Genomic DNA, 26,423 nt, shown 5'->3' on the forward strand with positions numbered 1-26,423 from the left:
TTGAAAATGAACTCATCCATGGACTGTTGGACAGCAAGGACATAGAGAAGTTTGCACACATGAAGAATCAATGAGCCTCCTTTCTTTTAAAGAAGTGAACCTCATTGGTAAGTCTAATTTATTGTTATTGTTTATTGTCTTAATTATCAACTGTTGACTGCTGTATTGAGCCACTGGCACAGGCTTGGCATACAGGTGTCAGAAGGCAGTTTTGTAATGTGCTTATTTATATGTGGAATTAATTATTAATAGACCTTTTAATGGACCTTGACCTACTGAGTTGCTGGCGATAAGTGCAATCGTGTCGGCATGTGTGCATGTGTGGAAACCATCACAGAGCTGTTCTCCTTTCTGTGGTGCTTAAATGGCTGTAGAATATTTCCTGTGGCAGCTTTGTGCATTAACTATCATGTATGGGCTGTGCACCATTTATGGCATAAATTTTGCATTGTTTTTATTGTCCTCATGCTGGTGTCGTTTTGATCTTGAGTAATTGATGTTGGAGGATCTTAAAATGTTTTTACTTGCATCTGACTGTTATTGACAACTGACAGTTTGCAGATGGCAGGAATGGTAAGGAATTAGCCCAGGCACTGCTCTGTGTCCTTACAGAAAGAGCTACTATTTCCAGCTGCAGTTGTCTTCGGAAACATCACTACACACACAGTTTATAATAATCAATTATTATGTTTGTGTAGTTGCTATCTATGTTTAAAAACTTCCCTCCCTCTCCAAAGTGGGCAAGACATACACAAGCATAGGTACAAATGTAGTCTAAATACATCCCTTAAAGCCAATACTTTATTTATAGTGGATTTTATATCTTCATAATGCATTATAATACATGCACAATGCATACACTTACTCTGGATTATGAGGGTTTGTGTGTGTGCATGGTAAAAGAAAGGACCCTGGAACATTTGCCATTGGAGCTGTGTGTTTTATTGTATACTATATTGTTTTAGTAGTCTATTGTTTTTGTGTTTTTTGACATGTTCTATGGCTGATTAAACTGTTAAATACTATTTAAATAAGTGACTTAAAAGCTACATTTATGAATCAATTAAATCAAGAAATCACACGCAGCACTGGCAATTAAAAGACTATATATTATACTGTGCATTTTCCCACTGTGTTATGAAAGACTGACTATGCGTCAAACTGATATATGTGCATTCAGCTGTGACAGAGACCATTAATAAGTCACTGCATCCTTTATCAACCACTCTTCACTTCATGAGGGACACATACTTCCTAGAGGCTGCCCACAATGTGACCAAACACCATCATGTTCCCAGCCAACGGTGATTTTTTTCAATTACACTTGGACTTTTTAGCTTTTATTTGATAGGACAGCTCTAGACAGACAGAAAATGGGTGAGTGAGTGGGGAAAGTGGAGGAAGTGTCATGGTTTTGGTTTTGGTTTTGTTGGTGGTTTCCTGTTTTATTTTGGTAGCTCTGGTCCTCCCTCATGTATCTTGTCTTTACTTCCTGTCTTTGTCCTTTCCCCGCTCTTTTTTGCTTGTCATTAGTTTGTTTGTCTACCTGTGTCTCATTAGTTCTGTCTATTCTGTCAGTTTGTTTGTTTTCCATGTCAGTCAGCCTGCATCCCTTGTGTTTCCCTCCTGTGTTTCTACCATGTTATTTTGCCCCTGGACTGTTTTTGAGTTTGCCTTTTTGTGGATTCTGTTTCTTGGACCTTGGATTTTTACCTCCCTGCATTTGTGTAAGCCTTTGATTCTTTTGTTTAATTTCATTAAACCTTTCTTTTTTAGCTGGTTCCCTCATGTCATTTGCATTTGGGTCCTCCACCTTGTTGAACTATAACAGAAAGACTCTACTATCTGACCTACTAGAGCAAACCACCAACAGTCAGTTTTCTTTAACCTCATGTAAAAACCTTAAAATTATAATAATTTTCATTGTATCAAACCCCATTTGATTGAGGTGCCTACTCAAGAAAGAAGTGGAAACAAGTACAGTGACTTGGAGGTCTCTGTCATGAACAGTTTGGACAAAAAAAAAACTCAGCTAGCCTTTGGGAACTGAGGACACTAATTACTTAAGCCTTAAAGGAAATTCTTTTCCATTCTTGCTTGATATACAACTTCAGGTGCTCAACAGTCTGGGGTCTACATTGGCATACTTAACACATCATGATGCACCACCCATTTTCAATGGAATACAGGATTGGCAGGAAGGCCAGTCTAGTATACTGACCTGTTTTACTAAAAAGCTACATCATTGTAACACATGCAGAATGTGTCTTGGCATTGTCTAAGCAGGGGATGTCACCATGTTACCGAGCCCATGTAGTATCTTTTATACAATTATGTGGGTTTTTAATGCATTGCCATCTGAGGGATCAAAGTTCACAGGCATTCAGTGTATTTCTGCCATGCCGCTTACATGCAGAGATTTCTCTAGATTCTCTGGATCTTTAATGATATTATGGATTGTAGATGGTTAAATCTCTAAATTCATGCAGTTCTGTGATGAGAAAAGTTCTTAAACTATTGGGCTATGTAGTTTTTCACAAAGTGGTGAACCTCACCCCATCCATGCTGGTGAATGATTGAGCCTTTCAATGATGCCCATTCAGTACCCAATCATGATACTGTCATCTGTTAACAATTAACTTGTTATTTGTGAAATATTCCAAACAGGCATTTTTGAGCTTTCCATAACTTTACCAGTCATTTGCTGCTTTTTTGAAAAATGTTGCGGGGGATTAAACTCAAGATGAATGTTTATTTACAAAAACAATTATTAGAGTGAACATTAAAGATATTTTCTTTATTCTGCATTCAATTGAATACAAGTGGAAAATGATTAAATTATTGCATTCTGGTTTTTTTTATGTTTTACACAATATCCCAACTTTTTTGGAATTAGGGTTGTACAACAATTTGAGAATGTTCTATTTTACAGCAGACAGACTTCCTGTGGTGTAATTGCTCATGTACATGTGACGTGGTATGTGACTTCCCACGAGCACTATGAAAACCCAACATAGCACAGTGACAGATGTTTTACAGAGGATACATAATGCAGATCTGAGACTCCAGTCTGCAGTGTAGTTCATACTTCACTGATAAATCACAGAACTGTACAGTTACATTAGAATTAATGATAAAAAAAAAGGTCATGTCATGTCAACAGCTCTGTCCATATTCACATGGTCCGTCTGCAAGACTGCAAGTCTGTATCATACTTTTTTAACCTGCTTCTTGTGACCATGCCTGCTTTTAACTGATTTTAGCTCTCTCCAACATACTGCAGCTGTAAAAAGAAGAAGAAGAAAAAAAAAAAATGTCATCTGACACTCCAAAATTGAAACAAAGTCAGAAAGGGGGGGGGTTCAAGGCAGTTTGAAGCATCTCATGGCACTCTGAGTGTATGTTTGGCCATTTAAACCAATAGATGTTCTTCAGACACTTTCAGTGTGTTTGGGCCTTTAGAGTGTCTATGAAGAGTCAGTCCACCACAAGAAGGTATTTTCTCCATAGGTTTCATGCAGGTGGGTACATGAAACCTGAAAGCTTTGACCCAGTTAAGACAGTCACAGTTGTGAAGCAAGTAAGTCAGGTTACAGTGCAGCAAGCTATAATTAACAGATCATCAGGAAGACATTCATGTTGCCTTTGTATCCTGGAAATCCAGAGTAGCACCCCTTAACCAGATCACAATACCTTGGTTTGAGCTTGTTGAAACAACAGTGTTAGTTAGCGTTAGCTGTTAGCTAGTAGCTGGTGGGCTTTAGTGTTTTTATAGCTGTGGAGCTAACTTTAGCGGTTAACTGGCAGCTAATTAAGGGAAGCTCTGCTCTGCTGTATTTGTAAATATGGCTCGGTGTAACATTTTCTCATAGTTCAGTACTGGTTGTGGGCTATTGTTGGTGTGTTTGTACTGTAAGTGAAGTTGATATCCACCTCACATAGGTGTGTCTGAGTTTAGTGCAGCATCTCTGGAAAACACAACAGACTCCAGTTGTTTCTGTCATGTCCCTCCAGTCCCTCATGTGATTTGTCTTTTTCTCCACCTTGCAGGCTTATAAGTCTGCCAGCATTCCAGACCGTGCTGTCTGTGTGCGTCTCCCGACTGGCCACCTGTATATTTTTAGTTTATCTTTTCTGTGCTGGAGTTGTTTTGACTATGCAGTCTGAAATAAATGTATGATCATTAACTTGAATCGTTCATGTCTCTTTATTTTATTCACACACTAAATTAGGAAGCTATTTTGATGGTCAAGCATATTTTTTTTTATTGTCATATTGCCATATTCCTATCACATTATAAGTAAGATAGTGAGATATTTGCTGATAGAATGATTTGACCTGAATAAATAAAGGTCATAGAAGCTGTAGAGAGGCTACGCTGTGCAGCTTTGATACATCGTCCAAACATCGTCTGGAGAGCACTTTTGACCAAATACAGATGTCTCTGCAACATCTTCCCAGTGAGCAAACATTCTCCATATGACGTCTCGGCGATGCAACTTTATTCATCGTGCCGACGTTGGCAAGACATATGCGTGCTGTCTGGAAATTTATTCAAGGTGTGTCCAAATCCACCTTTGCTGTCCTGTGCCAGGGGTGGGAGTGATATTTTGCCCTGCCCCGCCCTTTGCACCACCAGCGCAAAGCGGGATACACCTATCAGATGTGCCCAAGTGTCCTCATTAATTCACAAGCGAGTTTAGGCTGAATATGCAATAAACCAATCAGAAAGTTAGCTCTCCTCGCCTTTAAGAGGCGGGTGCCCAGCAGCGCAAGCGGAGGCAGCATAATGGCAGATTTACCAGGAAGAAACAAAGAGAAAAGATTTTTAAAGTGAGGAGACAGATCTCCTGTTTCGAGGAGTGAAAATGCGATATATGGAGACAGCATGACATCTCCAAAACAGCTTCATGTGTAAATAATTTATTTTACATTAACGCCTGCAAAAAACAATACAATAAATGATCTGCAAATGTCATGCAGATATGTAACTGCTTATATTTTAACCTGAAGCATGTTGAAAGTATGTTGTATTTTATAATTAATTATTATCATCATGATCATCATTAACTCTGCTGGCTGAGGAGCGGGGGAGAGAGATGGTGCAGTAGAGAGGGGAGGAGAACTGCGAAGCTTCCCGGTTCCACTGGCCCACCTGAGCCAGGTGGAGGAGCAGATACGTGGCTGTCCGTGCTCCTCCTTCTTCTCCTCTCCCACCTAATCATCATCTCCTCCTCCCATCCTCGCTCCTCTGACCCGCTGCGAAACAATCAGAGAGAGTTTCTGAAGTTTGAAGTGTGCAGAATTACGCACAGATATATCCAACCAGCTCTGACAGAAGCACACAGACCTTTTTCTCTCAGGTTGGGTCGGACTCGTGTGGTGAAATACAGTGTCTTGTATATTTTGTATGTTATAGATCATAATTGTTTAAACATTGTTTTTCTGGATCATAACAAACACGCAGACATAAACACTACAGCTGCTCCACCTGTCATGCTGACTCATCTGATAAAGATGATCAGACAGCTCTGATCCCGTTTGCAGGTCTGCTGAGATTTATTAGGCTTTATAATTATAATTTTTCCCTCATTAGTAAGTTTATCTTCGCATGACTGTTTAACATTAATGAAATTGTTCTGTGATTGTGAAGACGTGTGTGCGCCTCAGCCAAGTGTGAGACACACTTGAACACTTTTAACTTCAATATTTACACTTTATTGCTGATAGAAAATATGTTTGAATAACACTTAACTAATCCACACTCCCATGTGAGGAAGAGAATGACCATAAATGAAGGAGTTTTGCACTTCGACCAGGTTTTGGCTGGTCTAAAGTGCAAGCGGTTTTTACTCCAATGCGCTGAGCACAAGGTAGCAAACGCGTCCGGCCACGCCTTCATTTTGCCTTCATGCTTAGACCTCCCGCCCACAGCGGCACAGACCCAGCGCAAGTGCATTTGCTATCTTATGCACATGGCAAAATGGCACTTGCGCTGGTGTAAGATAGCAAAACCACTTGCTCTGGCGACGCAATGGCTTTGCGCCAGGTGTAAGATAGGGCCCATAGAGTTATATCATCTCTGGAGTCATATGCAGGTAAGATGATCACTGGCGGTTAGGGCTGGGCGGTATGACAAAATTTTCATATCACGTTTTTTTAAAAAAATCATATCGGTTTCATGGTATTTGACAGTATTTTTTTTTCATGCAACAGTGTTCTTACCCACATTTTCTTCTAATGAGAAGAGAATTACTACAGTTGATTGGCTTTAAACAGCCCATTTTACTGTCATAAGGACTGTATCATGTTTTTTTTTTCACGTCCAGACAGGTAAAAGCATGACCCCTTCAAAGTATGGTTGCCATCACATGGCAGGGACGACTATATGATTAAACGTCCCCATACATACTAGTCAGCACTAGTAGTTTAAAATTTTTGAAAATAAAATATATAAAATATTTATCAATCTTTCATTCATGCATGATGCCAGTTATCTGTTGCCCCTGTTATCTGTTTTATGCAGCCGCACGCCACTAGTCAGGGCTGGGATGGTAGCCCCTCTCACCCAGCATGTATAAACCGTTTATATCAGCAAAGTCAGACAGATGAATGTAGACTGTGACAGAATAAGCTGATATATAGTCACTTGACTGGATAAACATGTGACCACATTAAGCACAGACACAGACACAGACATGCAGAACTGCAGAAATGCAAGCGGAGCTGCTGCTGCTGCTACTAGCACTGCTAACGTTAGCCACACTGTGTGTCAGGCTGGAAGCTAACATTAGCTCTGTGTCCTCTACCTGCAGACACTGTGACCCTCTTTGGTCTGAAAAGGTGAAGTGTTTAGTGAGTTGTTGTCATGTTTTGTACATTAATGTGTAAGTAGCGCGCATTTCAGTGGCATTTAAAGTACGATTTGGTGATTGTAGACTGTGATGAACGACTTCAAATGGCTCTTAATACACACAGTATTGTTTTTGGACAGTGTTTATCTATTATAGATTAATAAATTCTGCTAAATTTTAACAGCTTTCTGAATGTTTTCTTGGTGTTTGACTAGTCTAAATTAAATTTTGCATTTAATCGACAGGGAATTTAGATGCCAGGAACATCCCTAGAGAACACCCGCATGCACACCTGTAGTGTTGGTGTGCAGCAGTGAAATGGGTCCCCGCTGAAAAACTTTCCGCCGTGCACGTTCCAGATGTTGTTTGGGCTATTCACCAGTATAGCAGTATATGAAAAATTAATATCATAACGAAAATAAAGACCAGTTTTCGGTACGAACCGGTATACCACACAGGCCTACTGGCAGTGTACTTTTGCAACAGTGTGGGCCAAAGAAAATATTTTCTGTCATTTTTCAGACAACTGAGGTGAATTACAGACAATCTATAATGTTATTTTCAGCATTTTCTGGCTCATACATGGCTGATAAAGCGAACAGGAAGTACAAAACGGTAGAAAAACAGTCAGATGACGCATGATGAGAAGTTAACAGCAGCAGTGCAGACATTACTTTTAACAAGGGGTAATGAAGAAATTTCTAGAAAATCTATCATCTAATGCTGACAGCAAGTAAACGGGGATGCTGCAATAGCAGTGCACACTTTTGATGATTGTGGCAACTCTGCAGCTTGTTCTCCAGGTGAATTCATGCTCTGATCAGGTGTAACAGCTCATAATGACATGTTGACACACAATATGGAAATCAACATATTTTCGTAATCAGTGATGGCAATTACACCAATGAATCACCTGAGCTCTAATCTGTACTGAAATTTCATACATTTGTATCCTGCACTGTGCTGGTAATTTTGGTTAAATAACTCTTAAAAAACTGAACTAAACTGAAGGATGTTTTTTCCTTTTAAAGGAGACTTATTATATTCTTTACAATTTTCTGTCATAGACTATATGTTGCTGTTCATATTAAATATGGCCAAAAAGTCAAATAATGTGAGCCAAATGCTCAGGTTTTCAACAGTTTTTTTCTACTGTTGATGAGTTGATGTGACAGGTTGACACTGATTCCTTTATACTGCCATCCACTCTAGGCACAGCATAGCATGCACAGCACTGTAGTTGAAGAGGGGGAGCTAAAATGGCTTAATGAACAAACAGAGATTGAATGCACAAAGGGCTGATATACCATAAGTATGGATGTTTCTGAACTGTGAATCATGCAAAGCTCTAGTGTAGTCCGAGAATAGAAATATAGAGCTGGAAATTATACTAATGAGTCCCCTTTAAATGTGACTCAGAAACCTCCCCCAAAAATGTGACAAAATCAGTTGGAAATTGGTTAAGGAGTTGCTGTAAAAAGTTAGCCAGTGTCTAAGCATAACAATAAAACAAACATTTAAAAAATCTTGTTGGCATCATGGATCCCTCAGAAAACATTTGCTGAAAATTAGTTGAATAAATGTAATTTTTAGGAGATTTTAACACAATCCTGCAAAAACACACAGTTAGGAAGGGACTTGTCTTGCTGTAGCCAATAGTGCTGAATGAGTGAACGTTGCATTCCTCTCCACCCATGCAGCTACAGCACAGCTGTCCATTAACCTAGCTGAGTTCCCACTGAACAGAGTTCAGCAGGGGTTTTCTTGCCGGGTTTGGCTCCTGGCACCCCAGAGTTTAGTTGGCAATGTTAGCGTTAGCTGCATGGATAAATGAGTCAATATCAGTTAGCGGTTGGCTTCTTTTGCCACAAGTAAAGCTCTCAGAATACTCAGGAAAGCATCAGGAAAGTGTAAATGATGTCTGTACTATATTTCCTGTGGGTATTTGAGGTCATGTTCAGCCCTGCTCCAGCCACTGAGAGGTCGCTTTGAATGGTTCTGTTGCAGCAGCTAAGGTTGCTCTCACAGTAGGTGTGATTGCTTCTAACTGTCATCAATGTTCTGTTCAATCCACAGGTCTCTGTACGTCCATTTAATCTCACATTGTTTCTTTTACTCAGGTTTTCAAGTGTTTGAATATGATCCTATGGCCTATTTTTGTCATTGCGTTCACAGTTGGTAACTAGTTGTTTGGACGTGTCCTCTAAATGAGAAATCCTCTCCACTGCTTCCTCAGCTTGCTCCTAGATAGCATTCATTGTGGTTTTCAGCTTGTTTGTTTGGTTGTCAATATATCGGCTGCTACTATTAACATGCTCATCTTGGTAATTACAGAGAACATATTCTCTTAGCTTGAGACTTTTGAGGATTCTGCTTTTGTGGAGGCAAAGTTGAGCCCTCTTCACAAGTCTGTCTAGTTCCCATGTTATTTGCTAATGTTCCCTTGAAATATTTGGATGTAGCCATTTTAGCTTGATGAGCAGCACTTGAAGGGGGAACTTGACATCTTGGTAGATGCAGTATGCCATGAGAGGTTTACTTGCAAAAATGTGCCAAAACATTTCTTGTATTATTTTTATATCACATCAGTGTATTTATCAAAAGTTGTGGGTTAGCTTTCACATATAAATAAAAATATAGGTGGATGAACAGCTTATCAACCGTGCTGCCATCCTAATCGATTTGTCCACTTTACCCTACAGTATGAAGTGTTTATTCATTCATTTTCTGTAACCGCTTATTCCGTAAGGGTCGCGGGCTGCTGGAGCCTATCCCAGCTGACATCGGGCGAGAGGCGGGGGTTCACCCTAGACAAGTCGCCAGTTCATCGCAGGGCTGACACATAGACAGACAACCACTCACACTCACATTCACACCTACGGGCAATTTAGAGTCACCAATTAACCTAGCATGCATGTTTTTGGACTGTGGGAGGAAGCCGGAGAGCCCAGAGAGAACCCATGCAGACACAAGGAGAACATGCAAACTCTGCACAGAAAGGCCCTGACCCAGCAATCGAACTCAGGACTTTCGTGCTGTGAGGCGGCAGTGCTAACCACTGTACCACCGTGCCGCCCTATGAAGTGTTCAGATTAATGACATGAACAGGATTTAGCATACTTGGATCTGGGCCTGAGTCCCCGATGTGAAAGCATGAGTAAGTTAGCAGAAACTCAGACCCAGAGTTGAGGCTGAGCTGCTTGAGTACATCAGACAGAGAAACAGAAAGCCATAAAATATGCTACATAAATATGGTCCATAAAATATGTTCATCCAAATCAGTGAATAAAGTCATTATATTCTGTTTTTGTTCGGGCAATACATAAAGTCCACATAAATACATCTTTACATCTTGATGCACATCAATGAGACAGTTTGTTCATTGCTGCAATGAGTTAGGGTTAGGGGACAAAACTAGAGCAGATGATTTTAGTGGCAGCATGTGTGAGCTTGGTAAGTTTGTTTTTGTTGGAGGTGGTCAGAATTACTCAGTGAATAGTGACTACAACGCCCAGTTCAGACAATGTGCATGTGCACGAGTGTGGCTCTAAGTTAAGGATCTACAGTGAAGATTCAGGCTAAAAACATGGTGTAAATAAATAATAATGAATAACAAATAGAAGCCCCAAACATTGTCTCAGAAGCATAACTGATAGAAACAATGCCAGTCTACAAAATTGAGTCCCAGGTAGTAGTTATAAACTGGGGGAATAACCCTCAAACTCGAACTTTGAACAGTTCCACGTTGAAAAGGGTGTGGCGGTGAGAATATTTTTCATATACAACTCTGGAAAAAATGAAGAGACCACTCTCACCAATGTTCCTTACATCAGCATCTCTACATGTATGACAGCCAATCCATTCCAGAGTTTGCTGGATTCCAACACAAGACACCTCATTCTACTTAATGAAACACTGATTAGATGATCACCCGAACCAAATCTTATTTTATGAGGAAAATTCTAAAAACCACTGCTGTGATTAAAGATTGAGATCATCCCACCAATATTGATTTCTAAACTCTTCCTGAGTTAAAATATTAGTGCTGTGTTGTTTAAAAATGAATATGAACATGTTTTCTTTGCATTATTCAGGGTCTGAAAACACTGCATCTTTTTTGTTATTTTGACCAGTTGTCATTTTCTGCCAATAAATGCACTAAATGGCAATATTTTAATTTCAAATTTGAGAGAAATGTCAGCAGTTTATAGAATAAAACAAAAATGTTCATTTTACTCAAACACATACCTATAAATAGTAAAACTAGAGAAACTGATCATTTTGCAGTGGTCTCTTCATTTTTTCCAGAGCTGTAGACTTCACTTAAACTGATACTGATTTCTATGAGGTCAAATTGCTGTTTTTGTCAAAGGAGCCTGGAGCAATATAATAATGGTTTCAGCTCCTGGTTGTTGAATTGGCTCATACTAAGCATATTAAAGGTCGCTTCACACTACCTGCATGTACCTCTGCATGATGGCTATTTTTTAAACAATTACTCTATCGATTATGTTTTCAACTGATGGATTAATCTATAGATTCATTAATCAATTAATGATTTTTTTTTTATTATTCAGTTCTAGAACAATTAATTTACCTAAAATACATATAAAAATCTTGTCTCTAATATTTCAATATTTTATTCAATCATAAGCCAGAAAAACAGACATGTTAGGATAATGATAATAGTGGCATATTTTAAAGGTAGTCAGATTTCCACCTTGTTTAATACATTCGATGTCAGATGCCTGATCAGCAAAATAGTGGACTTCAAATTCAAAAGGAGGCTCAAATTAAATGGAAAACAGGAACAGGAAATTTTTTCATTGGGGGGTGGGGGAGGGGGTTCATCAGCAGTAACTTAACACGACTCTGACATAATTGAACGCGAATATGAAACAGCTAAATAATGTAGATACCTGAAAGTTCAAACTGCGACAGAGGAGAGAAATTACAGTTGAAAACATAAGGATTCTGTTAAAATCACAAAAGTTCTGAGGCTGAACATAAAGAGACTTTAAGAAATTTCTTTCTCTCTGAATAGCTGAATATCATGACACTCACTTGTTCCGAGGGGAGAGAGGAGGGTCGTCATGGGTTGGCTGCGGCCGGTGAGACATCACCGCAGCCTGCTTGGAGGAAGGTTGGGCTTGCTTTGGCCCCACTCCAGAGTAGGTTTGTCTTCGGCACGGCTTAGCGCTGCTTGGCATGTTGAAAGTGATAATGGAAATGCAATTGGGTGCAGTACAGTTAGGCTCAGTGCAGCCAAAGGTGCTGGTGGAAAAGTCTGAGAACCAGTAATGAAAGAAATGTCAAAATCTTGCACGTTATTTGAAAAGTTGAAAACAAAGTAAAAGGCAAAATAAACAACATCAAATAACGATGAAGGAGGAGGTCAGTGTTATACGAGTTTGAGAAATTTCTGATTTGTTTAGACTGAATGGTTGTGCCCTCCAGTCTTCCATAGAGCCATACATAGAGACGAGGGAGCAGCCCATTCCACAGCAAATTATGATGGGAACACATTGATTATAGAGTGGATGTGCATGCAGGAGCTATTTCTGGGACTGCACTGCCATCACACATTCTCATGGACACATAAAAACAGGAGATGATTACTATTATTTTTTCCAAAACATGACTTGGTAACAGCAACTCTAACAAATAAACTCATACATGACCCACGTTATAATAACTTCATTATAACATTTTCTGGAGCTAAAAGCAGAATAATTAGTGAACTTGTGCCTATGTCAGTAAAAGAAATAAAAGTGTATACAGGATTCTTAATTAAGAATCTAAACTGTCAACAGGCAGTGTTGGATCCTCCTTAAAAGGTTCATATTCTGTTGTAATATACAGTATATACAGGTTTTCAATTTTTTAAATTATTAATAAAAAGAAAATGCAGTCCTCCTCACAACATCCACTCTTTTTGTGCATCAGCATCAACATCCAACATCATAACACTATTTTTGTGCAATCTGTACAAAATAATTAACCATCTGTCTATATTAAGAAAAATGCAATATTCCTAACTCTCAATAAACATAAGCAAAAAATAAATTGATGATGAACATTCTCACATCCTTTGGATTCCACGTTATTCTAGTTTGTATGTCAGTTCTTATTTTTTAATGTCAAGGCTTTTGTGGAGGATGACAGGTTGGTCCACATATCCAGCTTTCACACTTCTCTGTGCAGTAACGATTTCTTTTGCAATGGAGAAAACACTTTGCAGAGACACTTGTGCCAGGAATGCACAGGAAACATTTTGCTACTCTGGATAGCTGAGTATACTCCTGTTCGTATCCCCTCCACCAACTGAGAGGATCTCCTGGGAAAGGCAAAGGGGTTGCTTTTCTAACCCTCTGAATCTCAGCTGTGATGTTTTTCCCTCTGTGGCTGCCCAATGGTTCATGTTTGCAGCACATGGGAGTCCAGTTTCCCCTCATCAGTAATATGCTGAGCTGTTATGGTTGTGTATGATTCAGTGGCCCTCGATGTCAAAGTGTCACATCTCAAAGCAATACTCTCAGCTGAGCTATGAGTCCAGCACCCTTGTTTTAACCTCTGTGTACAGCTTGAGCAAAGCAATGTCAGTGATGTGTTGTCGGGAGGCTATGGTGTAACGGGGCTCCAATGTATTGTATATGATGTATTCATCCCATTAGGGAAGACTTCATTTTCCTCAACACTAAAAGGGCACACACTTTACACATTTTAACTTTAAGCAAAACACATCAATAAAATCTGAAAACATCAACTGACCCTGTCCAACATCTCAATATCAAAGTGTGTATCATGTTGTATCATCAGCAATTACAATCAGAATTTAATTCAGAGTGTTACTTCTGTTAACCTCTGAAATGTCTTACCTATTAACTAAAGGGTGATTTTTCAAAGATGAGAAAGTCAGGGACTTTGGTTGGAGTTGTATGAAAATACAATCCAGTTTTATTTAGGAATTAATATGATAGTTTAAATTTACAAAAAGGTCAAACACAAAAATTTAACAAAAAGGTCAAAAAGATTTTTTTTTTCCTGGTTTGTTGCTTTGGCCATGTAAACATTTGATTCCCATGGCAATAAAGTGCCTTTGAATTCAAAGTGAATTGTGAATGTGTGTGTGTGTGTGTGTTTGCGTGTTTGTATGTGTGTGGTGGACGTTTATGTAGACATATGAGCAAAATAAAAGGAGTAAGGTGAACGATGAGTTGCAGCCCTCCAGTCTCATCCAATCCTCTAAACCTCCTTCAAACCTCCTCCATCTCCATTGTGACTAATGCTGATTCACAAAAACACCCATAATCATAGTGACTCACACACACTCACTCAGAGACAAAGGAGACTGTAAATGTGTGTTTGATCTCCAGCCTCCAGCTGCTCAAGACCTTTCAGCCAGGACTCTATCGTATATGGGCATATTTAATAATGGTTAAAGTGAAAAAATAGTGTTGGATTAAAAGGTTTTGGTTCAAGTCGGGCCTTATTTCTTACATATTTCATGGGCTTACATTGGGTTTGGGCTATATTCTTCTTCTTCTTCTTCTCCTTATTATTATTATTATTATTATTATTATTATTATCATTAGTATTATTATTATTATTATTATTATTATTATTATTATAATCAGTAGTAGTAGTAGTGTTTTTTTTTTTCCTTACATTTTTCTCCCCAGTTTTGTCGTTGCTGATTCAAATTACCCTGTCACTGCCAACTCCTACTGTTTGGTACATAGAAGGAAGCTTGTTAAGATAAATGTTAGGCTATAATTAGGTTTGGGCTGAAATGTGCCAATCATTGACGGGTTCCGGTCGAGGTCAGACAGAATATTGTCAAGCTTCTGCCTTTTTCGGGCTCTACTAAGTTCTAGTTTAGGCTTAGGTAGCTAGGCCTTGTGGGACATCCTCATTATTAATGACACCACTGGCCGTTCAGTGAACTGCAGGTACCGGAACATCTAATCCTCATAACTGGCCAAAACAGCACACATGAGACTGTATGCTGAAAGAAACTCTGAATGCTGGAAAATAAATTACAGTCATTTTAGGAATACCATAATCTGTGATGTTTCTATAGGCTATTTTACAATAGATGGATTTGCCGTTGGTTTGCTTCATAATCTTAGCTGGTAAAATACAGCCAGCGAGATCAGCCCTGGCAGTCTGGATGAAGTAGCTCAAGACAGTATTGTGCTACACTAGCTTGCTAGTAGTTCTTGAGCAGTACCTGTGTCATAAATATAACATAAGCGCTTACTTTACTTTAATCAAACCTGTTTTTTTTTTTGGGAATGTTCTGTTATATAAATCAGACTTAAATAAATGTGAATATGAGATATTGGAAACTCGTCCCTCCAGACTAGCTTAGTCTGTCATTTAGATTTAGTTTAAACTCAGGTGTGTTACAATCTCTCATTCTGTGTTCTTCCAGGTTCTTCATCAGTAGATCCTCTGATGTGCTGTGAAAAGCTCAGATCTTTATTTAAAGTATCTGTAAGGTATTCCAGTCACAAAAGTGCTTGTAAACGAACTGAAAAAATACTTCACAGTCATTTAGCTTTAGGCTGCCTTAGTGTTTAAATTACAAGTAAGAGAATACATTATTATTATTTCCTGTGGCTGAAGCCTTATAGTATAAAAGCTGAATTCCACTTTTATATTCACTGCAAATGTTGTAGAATATATAAAAATGATGTTAAACAATATTCATACTGGATATGGATCCAGTATTACACCATCAACAGGTCTGCTGTCTGACATGCAGAGAAAGCAGGGACTGTTTGCAAAAAGGTTTTTCTTTGATTTGTGATTTTGCATATTTTAGCTTCAGTACTTGTTTTTTGTTATTTTATTAAACCATATGTCTAATATGTGCTGTTCTGTGACTATAAATAATTTTTCTCTTAAGGGTTCTAACACATTGTTTGTTTGGGTCTTTTGGTGGCATTCAGTCACAATGACAAAAGTAAAAGAGAACTCCAGTCTCATCCTTTTATCCATGTTTAGTTTGTTTCATTCAAACCAGGCTTTTCGCAGTGTTCTTTATAAAACACTCCCTGTGTCATAATACACTTGTTCAGGTGGATATGGAAAATACCAGCTATTCTTAATGCCATCATTATGCATAATATATGTAATGCCATCCACAAAATGTGGTCATCTGAAGAATATGGGACTATGTCTTTTATTTTGCAGCCTGAGGTTGCTGTTTATGAAGTAGACTTTCAGGCTGACAATATGTCTGCATACTCTCTGGATGTCTGTAATACAAAGAATAAATGATGATAATAATAATAATGATACTACTACTATTACTAATACTAATACTACTAATACTACTACTACTACTACTACTACTACTACTAATAATAATAATAATAATAATAATAATAATAAAAATAATAATAGTAATAATAATAATAATAATAATAATAATAATAATAAGAAGAAGAAGAAGAAGAAGAAGAAGAATGTGTCTGTGACAATCAATGTATCTAAACTGACTATTGTGAAAATATGGGAAAGAATAATTAATTTCCTCTTCCCTACTCTACCCTTCTGCCTTCAACCTTGACTGTTTCAGAATAGAAGAAGAATAAAGTAAGACAGGCAGCCAGAGAGTGACGGAGGTCTAAAGAAGAAGTGAAGGTGAGGGAAGAGAGGGAAATAAAAGAAAGTAAGAAAGTGACAGGAAAAAGAGTACAAATGGAGAAGATGAAGGGGGTAAGTGCTGCTTACATGCTAAATGAAGGGGTGGGAGATGAAGTAGAGAAGAGGAAAGAGAGGAAAGCAGAGAGGGAGATGGAGGGAGACAGCAGTGAGGAGGAGGGGGTGATTGTTTCTGGAGCTTTGGAGGTTTCAAATTTCTCTTCTCTTTCGATTCTTTGCTCACATGCAGACTGAATCTCTTCCTTTCTTTTCCTCTCTCTCTCTCTCTCTCTCTCTCTCTCTCTCTCTCTCTCTCTCTCTCTCTCTCTCTCTCTCTAATTTTCTCCAGACCAGTGGCGTTTTCTGCTGATTGGCCCATTCCAGCCAAGCCCCAGCGTGTTGTAGGCGGCTGCTACCGCTGTAGTGAAGAGAGCAATAAAGAAGAGAAAGTGAAGGACAGGATGATGAAAGAAAGTACGTATATCTGCATGTGTTCTTTATTTGAGATTCTGAAGGGGGTGGGGGGAGTGGCAGAAAAGACAGACAAATCTCAAGTTTCTGCTCTCACTGTGTTCAGTTTCTTAGGAGGGAGACATATGCTGATGCATTCATTTGTGCATGTGTGTGTATGTGTGAAACCTGCTGCTGAAGCCAGACTTGCTGCTGATGTGATGGACTAAATAAAGCCATGTCTGTGGGATGTGACCACAGGACAGAGAACTGTATGCGTGTTTGTGTGTCCCATGCAGAAAGCTGTCAACACTTTTGTTTCCACTCACAGAGCTATGCTGAGAGGAAACATTTTTGGACTCCACTGGAAAAATGTTTTATATTCTCTGATATTCATAACAGTTAGTCTTTGATGTTTACGAGGTTACAGTATTTACAACCGGATTTGAGTTCAGTGGTTTGAATAGTAAGCTCCTGTTTTCTTAATTGATTGACAAACTAAAACTACAGGTATTTCAGGTAACCATAGTGTTAATCTATTGATAGAGTTCTCAAAGTACTGCAAGTAGAGAGAAGACTGGTGCGCATGTAAAAATAGACAATTTTTCAGAACTTTGAGTGTTCTGTACTTGTTCACTTTTCTATTCATCCATTCTCCTTCCTCTTCTCCGTCTCAAGTTCTAGCTCAATAATGCCTGTTGATGTAAGTTCATCTCCTTGTAGTAAGTCAGTAAGAACACATTCTTCTTCAGTGCTTCACTTAAATAAACCTGTCAGAAGCACTATTTGTATGTGTGACTGTTGCTGCAAAAGGCATATTTAGATATAGAATGTCTAGATAGTGTTACTTTAAGAAGATAAAAGCATGAAAGCTGTATTAAGCTGCTGCGTCATTTTGTGTTCTTCAAGCTTGTCTTTTTATCTGTATTTCCCTTCATAAATTGCTCAGTTCTGTGTCTCACACACATTTGTTACCTTGCATTTACTTTTTCTATCATGCACCCCTAGAGAAGCCAGGAAAAGTTCAGGCGTGCCATCCACAATTTTTAGTCATCATTTATTAATCATTAATTAATTATTTATTTGGGAAGCAACTGATAAAAAAATGTTCCAAGTTGAATTTTAGTGAAATAAAGGTCAGTATGGTAGCATCAGCAAATTGCTGTTTATTTTCCCCACGTATAAATCATATTAATTCAACTTTGTTGAACTCCATTTTGTTTAAAAGTATTTTTATTGCCATTGAAGGAATCATAGAACAATACAGTGACGTGGACTGTCTTGAATTGTTCCAATAATGAGAAACCAGTCCAGCCTCACCTAGTATTACTGGAATGGCCCTGAGATAAGACTTCCAGTACTCCCTGAGTCTTGGAAATGACCAAAACATATTAGTGAGATTACATGGTGCCTGGAAACATCTGTCAAGTGTCTGCCATATTTGGGTATAACTTGGCAAATCTAGATTTACAGTAGTGTTCCCTATGAACTATTTGAATTGCATGAGTTGAGATTTTGCACAAGTTTCTATTTCATCCAGTGCCTTAGGCCTCTGATCGTCTAAGCATAATAATTCCCAGTTCTGTTTCCCACCAGTTTTAATGTTCAGCAATGCTGGGGGTGTATGGCTATGAGGTCATATAAAATATACAAAATATGCTGCTTTGTGACTTTTGTCAGCAGCAAAAGGTTATCAATTCCAGAGGAGGGCTGAGCAACTGGAAAAGAAGGTGTGTTTGTTTTGAGGAAATGCTGAATTTGAAGGTACATGAAGAGGTTATATTGCATTAGGCTGCTGAAGACAAATACTGAACAAATCTGGAGAATCTGCCTTCACTGTATCAAACATCAACAGTCCTAAGGCCTTGTCTGTTCCAAATACAGAATCTGGCTTCAATCTTGGTTTGAATAGTTCAGAATTACACATTGGATGTTGCTGCTAAAAATGTTGTTTGATTGATTTGATTTTCACAGTCGATATGACTAAAATTTTATAATTTGTGGACTATTTGGGTGCAAGTCTGTTGGCATGGCATGCCACATCTTTTAAGCAACAGAGGAACATGGACGTGACAATGCTAGGAATGAAGGACCACAAGAAGAAAAGAGGAAAACATTAAAGTAGGTACAGATAATGTGGAACAATATTAATTTTAAATACAATGTATTCTCCCTGCCAGTGTGATCTGAAAGCTGCTCCGCTTTTGAAGATCTTAAACTTTTGTTCTCAGTACAGAAAAAATATATATATTTTCAAGTAATAATGATATATTTTGTGAAATTTTGATTCCCAAATATTTAAATGTTGTTTGGGGAAAGAGTGAATGGCAACTCAGAGTGTGTAATAGCATCTGCTGTCTGATAGATATGGGAAATAAATTACTTCATTGCACTTATACTGAGAAAGCATACCAAAAGTTTTGAGTGTATGTGGTATGGCTCATTATGGGTCCATAAAGTAAGAAATCATCTGATCTGTTTTCTGTTGTGCTCTAGCCCAAAGTCTGAGATTGTAGGCCCATGACAGTGGGCAGAACAGTTTCAAGTCAGGATGCTAAAACTTTGGCAGAAATTTTGACGTTGACATTCACGAGTGAGGCATGATGTATGATGAACATTCATCTGGGGCTTTTCCTTTTTTAGTGAATAGAGATCTAGCAGCTTTGTTAAGAGTTGTTTACAAGTTATCACTTAGTGACCCAGATTATTATACTATTTGACAAAATTAAGTCCACTAAAAATAGGAAATTGACCCTGTTTCCTTTACTAGTAGACGAGTGTACCTTTCTGCTTTTTCTTTGTGATGTGCTGGAAAGCCAAGATTCAGCTCATGTCTGTGCAGGAAGGCAGAGAGGAAGAGATTTATAAAAGTGTCTTTGTGTTCAGCTCTCAGCACTTTTGTAGCTTCTTACTGAATCTCTGTGATTTTAAGTTTAGTTTCTCACCTGTGATGCTGTCTGTACTTTGAGGTATCTGCTTTATTTTACTGTCTCATGATCCATTTCAGCTTGATAACGGTCATATTAAGTTACTGCTGATGAAAATCCTGTACGAGCTACACAATAGCTACACTAAAATAATATTGCTACAACAAAATAATATAGACTAAAATAATATGCTAAATAAAATAATATAAAGACTAAAATAATAACATTACACTATATAGCTACACTAAAATAACATAACTACACTTAAATAATATATTATTTTAGTATAGCTATATTATTTAAGTGTAGCTTTATTGTTTTAGTGTAGTCATAACAACAATAAAATAACATAACTTCATTAAAATATTACAGCTACACTAAATAATATACCAACAGTAAATTAATATTAACTACACGTAAATAATATAACGACACTAAAATAATAAAGCTACACTAAAATAATAATGTTAAATAAAAATAATACAACTATAATAAAATAATAAAGCTACATTAAAATAGTATAACAACAGTAAATTAATATAACTACAGTCCCCAGTAGCTAATCACTTTTATTTGCAGTGATTGGTAAATAGCGTTGGGGAGTAACGTTTTTATTTTAAATTTATTGAGAAGTTTGTGATCCCCCCTATTCCAGTTGGTATATGTGGTTGCGCCCATTGACCTTAGCCAATCAGAGTTCAGGCCTGCTGCACCGCGGGCTGCCAGAGTGACACTGCAGAAAGAGGGGCGGTTGTTAAACAGTAAAAATATAACTCAGAACAGTGAAAACACAATCTAACTTGAAAAATCAGAACGTTAATAGACTGTACGTTGTCATAAACCCGTAGATCTGTGTGACCAATACAAATAAAAGCATTTTTTCTTCCATCTTGTTTACTGTCTGATCATAATAGGTCAGATTTTTTGTGTTTGTCAGTGAATGTTGCAAACATGCCAGATCGCGAGCAGCCTCTCTTTCACTCAGTGTCTAGCCCGCCCACCGAACAGAAGAACAGAAGCCTTCAATCTGTCAGCTCGCTGCTTTTAATGTAAAAATCATGGCGAAAGTACACACTTTTCTGCCAGAAAATGGACAGTTTGTACAGCAGCTGAAGAGAAAATTCACAGAGGACCGTTCATTTCTTCACTTGTTGAGGTGCATACCCCAGTTTCTTTTCCAAAATAACCGTCTCCTCCTGTCCGCGGCACTTTCTGCGTAATAAGCTGCACTGTTGAAAGACTCTTCACCTGTGAGTCGGATACAGATTTACATCAGGACATCAGTGATGACACACAGACTCAACTCTGTCCCTGATCTACTTTGAAAGAGAGATGACCGAATCGATGGATTAATGAAATAATTTCAGTGTTCATCAACAAGCCTCTTCGTCTCCCGCTGTCACCATCTAAAGTAAGCTCATTTACTGTTTCGGTCTATAGTAATCTATTGCCTGTATTTATTAGGTACAATTTTAGTTAGTGTGGAACTGGATTTTATACTGATGTTGCTGTTTCTGCCATCTGCATGTGTCTGTGTGAGGTTTATAGGGGTGGAATTACACATACTGAAATTACTGTGATAGGTATTTTTTGGGGGTACTTATACTTTCATGAGTAAATTGACTAGTCTTTACTCGCACTAAAGTATGTATTATAAAATGTAATCTACGTAAGTACAATTTGTATCAATATCCATGCATATCATATAATTTTAGTCGCAATCAGGTGATCTGATCGCAAAGAGGCCAATAAAAACGACACAAACGAAAAAAAAATGCATAAGAGCAAGGATGTTAATGATTTATAAGTAATCAATTAACTGCTGTTAAGACTAACCAATTAAAAATGTATTTAATTATATTTTATCAATAGTCATGGTAGAAATTGCTCTTCATTTGACATCGTTTTGTCTTGCAGAGCTATTTCTTGAAAAGAAAATTAAAGTGTCATTTTTAACAAGTATGTTGGTAGTGGTGTACCTCTGTCCACACATTTTATTAATGATGCTGCTGTGTCTGTCAGCTTTGTGTCTGTGTGAGAGAGAGAGAATATTTGGCCTCCACTGTTGTCTTGGAGTCTAACATGGTGCATGAAGCTTGCATGATTGAACTTTGGTGCACTATTCTACATACCTTCTGCATTCCAGAACCTGTTGAGTATGATTGGTCTTGGACAGGCTCACCCATGCTGTGATTTGTGCTGGCTCATATACAGAGTGTGTGTCAGGTCTGTGTGTATTTGGATACTGTTAAGCGGTAGTACCGGGGCAGACAAACAACATTGGCCATTAGTAGAGGTCAAGTTGGATCCCCTCTAATGTCTGACCTTGTAATGCATTTCTTAGCAATTTGTTACTGTAATATTGTTACTTTACCCAGTAATGAGAAGTGTGAGGGATTACAGTTTTCAAAAGAGTAATAATATTACATTTACTAATCCAAGTAATGCTGTGTTACTGCATTGCACAATTTGATTTTTACTCTAGGAGTAGTGGTGCACACATGGGCTCGTCATAAATTCATCCAAATCTGCATGTCTGCATAAATCATCCACCCACTGGAACATATTTTCTCTAGAGAAAATAGGTGACAACAAAAGCTCTCTGGGCATTAATCTGCACTTCAACTTTGGAACACAACAAGACCGCCAACAACTTTGGCACAAAGTGTAAAGTAATTTTATTAATTTTTTAAGCAGTAATTAGTCAAATGTAGCTTATTATAATATATTATAATATGCTCAACACTGTTGGTAAAATAATTCTTTACCATTACTTTTGAGAGGTAACTAGTGACTGTAATTTATTACTTTTGCAAAAGGGCCTAATTACATTTGACAAACTCAAGCCATTTGGTATCTGCATCAATGGCTGCATCGACAGGTTTTCTTGGAAAATCATCTGGATGAATGTATTGCACAAGCAGTGACCCGAAAATTGTTGGAGGCTACTACATGGAGGCAGTGGAGAAACTTGGTGGTTGTCCAAGGATTGCTAGAGTTGACCGGGGCACAGAAAATGTTAAAGTCAGAGACTTTCAGCGTTTTCTCTGTTGCAATATACATGATGGCCCTTCTATTGACAGCTACATTAAAGGGGAAAGCACAACAAACCAGAGGATAGAAAGTTGGTGGGGATTTCTCCGGAAGGAAACAATGGACTTATACATAACTCTGTTTGTTGATCTGAAGGACGGTGGTTTGTTCAACGGTGAATATTTAGACAAAAGTCTAATTCAGTTCTGCTTCATGGGGATCATCCAGGTAGGCGATTAAATCTATCATATTGTAGTGTTATTTTTAATACTACTAACTTAAAGTGTAGCACAGCATCACAAATCACATGGTGTTCAGGCTACATTCTTCAGAAATTGCATGGCAGTTTTTATAGCATATATAACATCTGATTAACCCACAAGGGCAGTGTACGTGCCATGTTTACCATAATCTTACATTATGAACCCTGATACATGTAAGTAAGTTACACTGAACCAATACACTTACAGTATTTCTACTATGTTTTTAAACTCATGTACTTATACAGTAGTTGTCATGCTATCAATCCACACACTGATATTAAATCTTAACTCAGTGTTTATTTAGACAAGAGGATAGTAACACAACTGTGATATGTTTTTATGTTTGTCGCCACTGCCGCTACTGTAGCCTAAACACAGAACAGTCGTCATGGCAATGGTAAGCAACCAAATATGTTGTTGATGACAGTCTGCGTGGCATTGGCAGCATTACAAGTCATCACAACGATTTTATACTGAGGTTGTGACCAGTGTGGAACACTGAGATATATATCTATCATTAAATCCCGACATATGAACTTGAATATAGACTACATAATATTATAGTAGAAAATATAAAACAGGTGTGATGGCCCTGCTTAGCAGCCATCACTCCATCATTCCTCTTCACATTAACGTGTCTATAAACCTCTGTGTGTGCATGTTTGTAATGTGTAATAAATTGAGTGAAAAAAAGTATTTCCCCAAGGGGACTAATGAAGTAATTCTTCTTCTACTCCCACCATACAGTTAACATTGTTGACATTGTTGGCCTTTTTGCTTATATCATAAATTAACATGTTTCAGTTGAGCCCTCTGATAACTCATCTAAGACTCACTTGAGAATATCAGTTAATGTGTTTTCTTACTTTCTGATATTAAATTCAAATGGCTTTATTAGCATGACTATAATGAGATTCAGTATTGCCAAAGCACTGTAATGTAATGCAATAATAATGATGACATACAACATGAACTGATCTATATATTAAATACACTGTTTTTCCAGGATGAACTAGACAAGACCATCCATGTGTGAGATTGACATGTCATCAGACCATCAAAGAATGACAGGGTACCCAGTGGCCGGCCCAGAGTCATGTACATTTCCCAGAACTCTACACAACTGAAGACTGTATTTCTCAGGTGGACAGAGCTGATGCCTAGCTGTGTTGGAGTAACTGCACATTTTGACCATTAGCGCCATGCGACACAGACATCTACAACCTCTGCAACATTCTGATGCTGGAGTCACAGTTGCATCTGCTGGCTGATGCTTATGAAGCATTGGATTTGTGCCTGCAGTTGAGGAATAAGATCAGATCCTCTCTCTAATTTGACACTAAATGTAAGATGACATAAGATATGGCTTCCTTGGGGCTTTAGAAGACAAACAGAGAGACTGTTGTCCCATTTACGCTTGTTTTACATTATTTGTGAGGGAAAGTGGTATTGGAACATTAAACACATCTTTACTTGACTTTAAAGATGGACAAAAGGTTTGTGTTGGTGTACTATGACTTATCTCTCATCTCATCAGTCTGACTGCCACTCAGAGACTTTCACTGAATGTGATGCACACCACCTGGCTGAAGTAGGGTGTGATGATATTTGGTCCAAAGAGCCAGGTCTTCATCAAGGCAGGGGTTTTGTGCTTGACAAAGCCTCCTTGCTATTTGTGTTTGTAAATAAAACTTTTCATTTAGCCCTAATCTTAGTGTGAAAGAGGGAGAGAGGGAGAGACAAAGTGATGCCAAACAGCTTTTCTCTGTCCTCCTGCTGATTTTGAGTCAATATTAAGAATGTTCAGATTAATACATGTAAATAAAGAATGCTTTATTCAAACTGATATTTGCAGCAAACATGAATTCTTTCACTGAATATTGAGATGTACTTCTTTCTAAATAAGAACTGCATAAAACATGAACATTAGAAAATTATATATGCCTTGAAAAAAGGATGTTATTATTATATTATATTATTATTATTTTGGACTTCAAAGTGTCAAACTCTGTATGCTTATAAATATTACAGCAAACTCATCTATTATAAACATTAGACTTGCACCGATTTCAACTTTCTTAGCCGATTCCGATTTCTGATTTTTGAGGGGTCTGACCTACCGATTCCGATTTTGGCCGGTTCCGATTTTCAGTCTTTCTAAGAACTGTAATTGACAGCATTCACAAACATTTTTGCAACTTTTCTTGTAAATATGTTCATAATAAGACACTGACTATTAAATATTAATTTAATACTTTCTCCAAAATCATCCAGATTACAACCAGGCCTTGTTATAATTTTATATTAAGATTATGAATTGGGTGAACGTGATCTCGCGATATCATCTCGCGGGATTTCGTGGGACGCGATTTCACGTGATCTTTTGTGGAAGCGGATGTAAACAAACCGGAGACTAACGCGGTGCAACAGTTTGAAGTAAAACTTTGCCGTGAGAAAAACAAACACAGAAGTTAAAGGAGTCTGGATGAGAAAATGTTTGAGGAGACACATCAACACAGGTTGTTTATTCTTCAGCCAGAACAGGAGGTGAGATTTTAACTGTCCCTCTGTGAACAGCAGTCTGCTGCTAGCTTGCTAGCATTAGCCTGAAGTGCGAGAGAGTTCACGGCTGTTTTGCGACATTGTCAGCTGCTCTGTCTCGTTGTAGACTGTCTGTCTTCTCTTTATCTTGTTCTTGGAATCTGTCTCTGACACCATCTTCAAGCAGACGTGTGTCTGAGTGTGTAGCTGTTATCAGCGCTGTGTTGACGTCACGGTCAGTTTGTCTGCTGCGCGCATGACATGACCATCGTGCAGAACATGTGTGTGACAATGACGGGCACAGAATCGGATTCGTGACGCTGACCGGCCGGTCACCGGTCAAGGCCAGTCACGTGAAAACCGGCCCGATTCCGAGCACTGCCGATTAATCGGTGTAAGTCTAATAAACATAGATGTTTAGAACTTCAAAACTACATGGTGGCAGGGAGGAAAGAAGGGGACAGCCTCACCATGGATGTGAGAAACAGAAAGAAAACATGCCATGTAGTCTGCTTGCATTTTGCATTTTACAGAAAGGAAAATAACGTTGAAAAATCTTTAATATCCTGTCTTTTCAAGGTTATTAAAAACTTTTCAACATTATTAAATACTTTTCTTGGTTAATTAAAGACTCAGGGTATTCAGAATAACCTAAAAAAAGCCTATAATAACCCTGAAAAGTCTTAAATTCCCCAAAACAT

The 26,423-nt window shown here is 38.1% G+C and overlaps 1 protein-coding gene across 8 annotated transcripts in view; it reads left to right on the plus strand.

Moving 5' to 3' along the window:
- plekha6 (pleckstrin homology domain containing, family A member 6) overlaps positions 1 to 26,423 on the plus strand; it is a 226,608-nt gene that overhangs the window by 31,831 nt on the left and 168,354 nt on the right. For all 8 annotated transcript variants that reach the window (XR_014771370.1, XM_084725739.1, XM_084725744.1 and 5 more), the window contains exon 2: positions 16,858 to 16,982. The gene's annotated coding sequence lies outside the window, so the exon portion shown is untranslated. The remainder of the gene's footprint in view (positions 1 to 16,857; positions 16,983 to 26,423) is intronic.

This window comes from Lutjanus erythropterus, chromosome 2, assembly GCF_056507025.1.
Source record: "Lutjanus erythropterus isolate fLutEry1 chromosome 2, fLutEry1.hap2, whole genome shotgun sequence".
NCBI lineage: Eukaryota > Metazoa > Chordata > Actinopteri > Lutjaniformes > Lutjanidae > Lutjanus > Lutjanus erythropterus.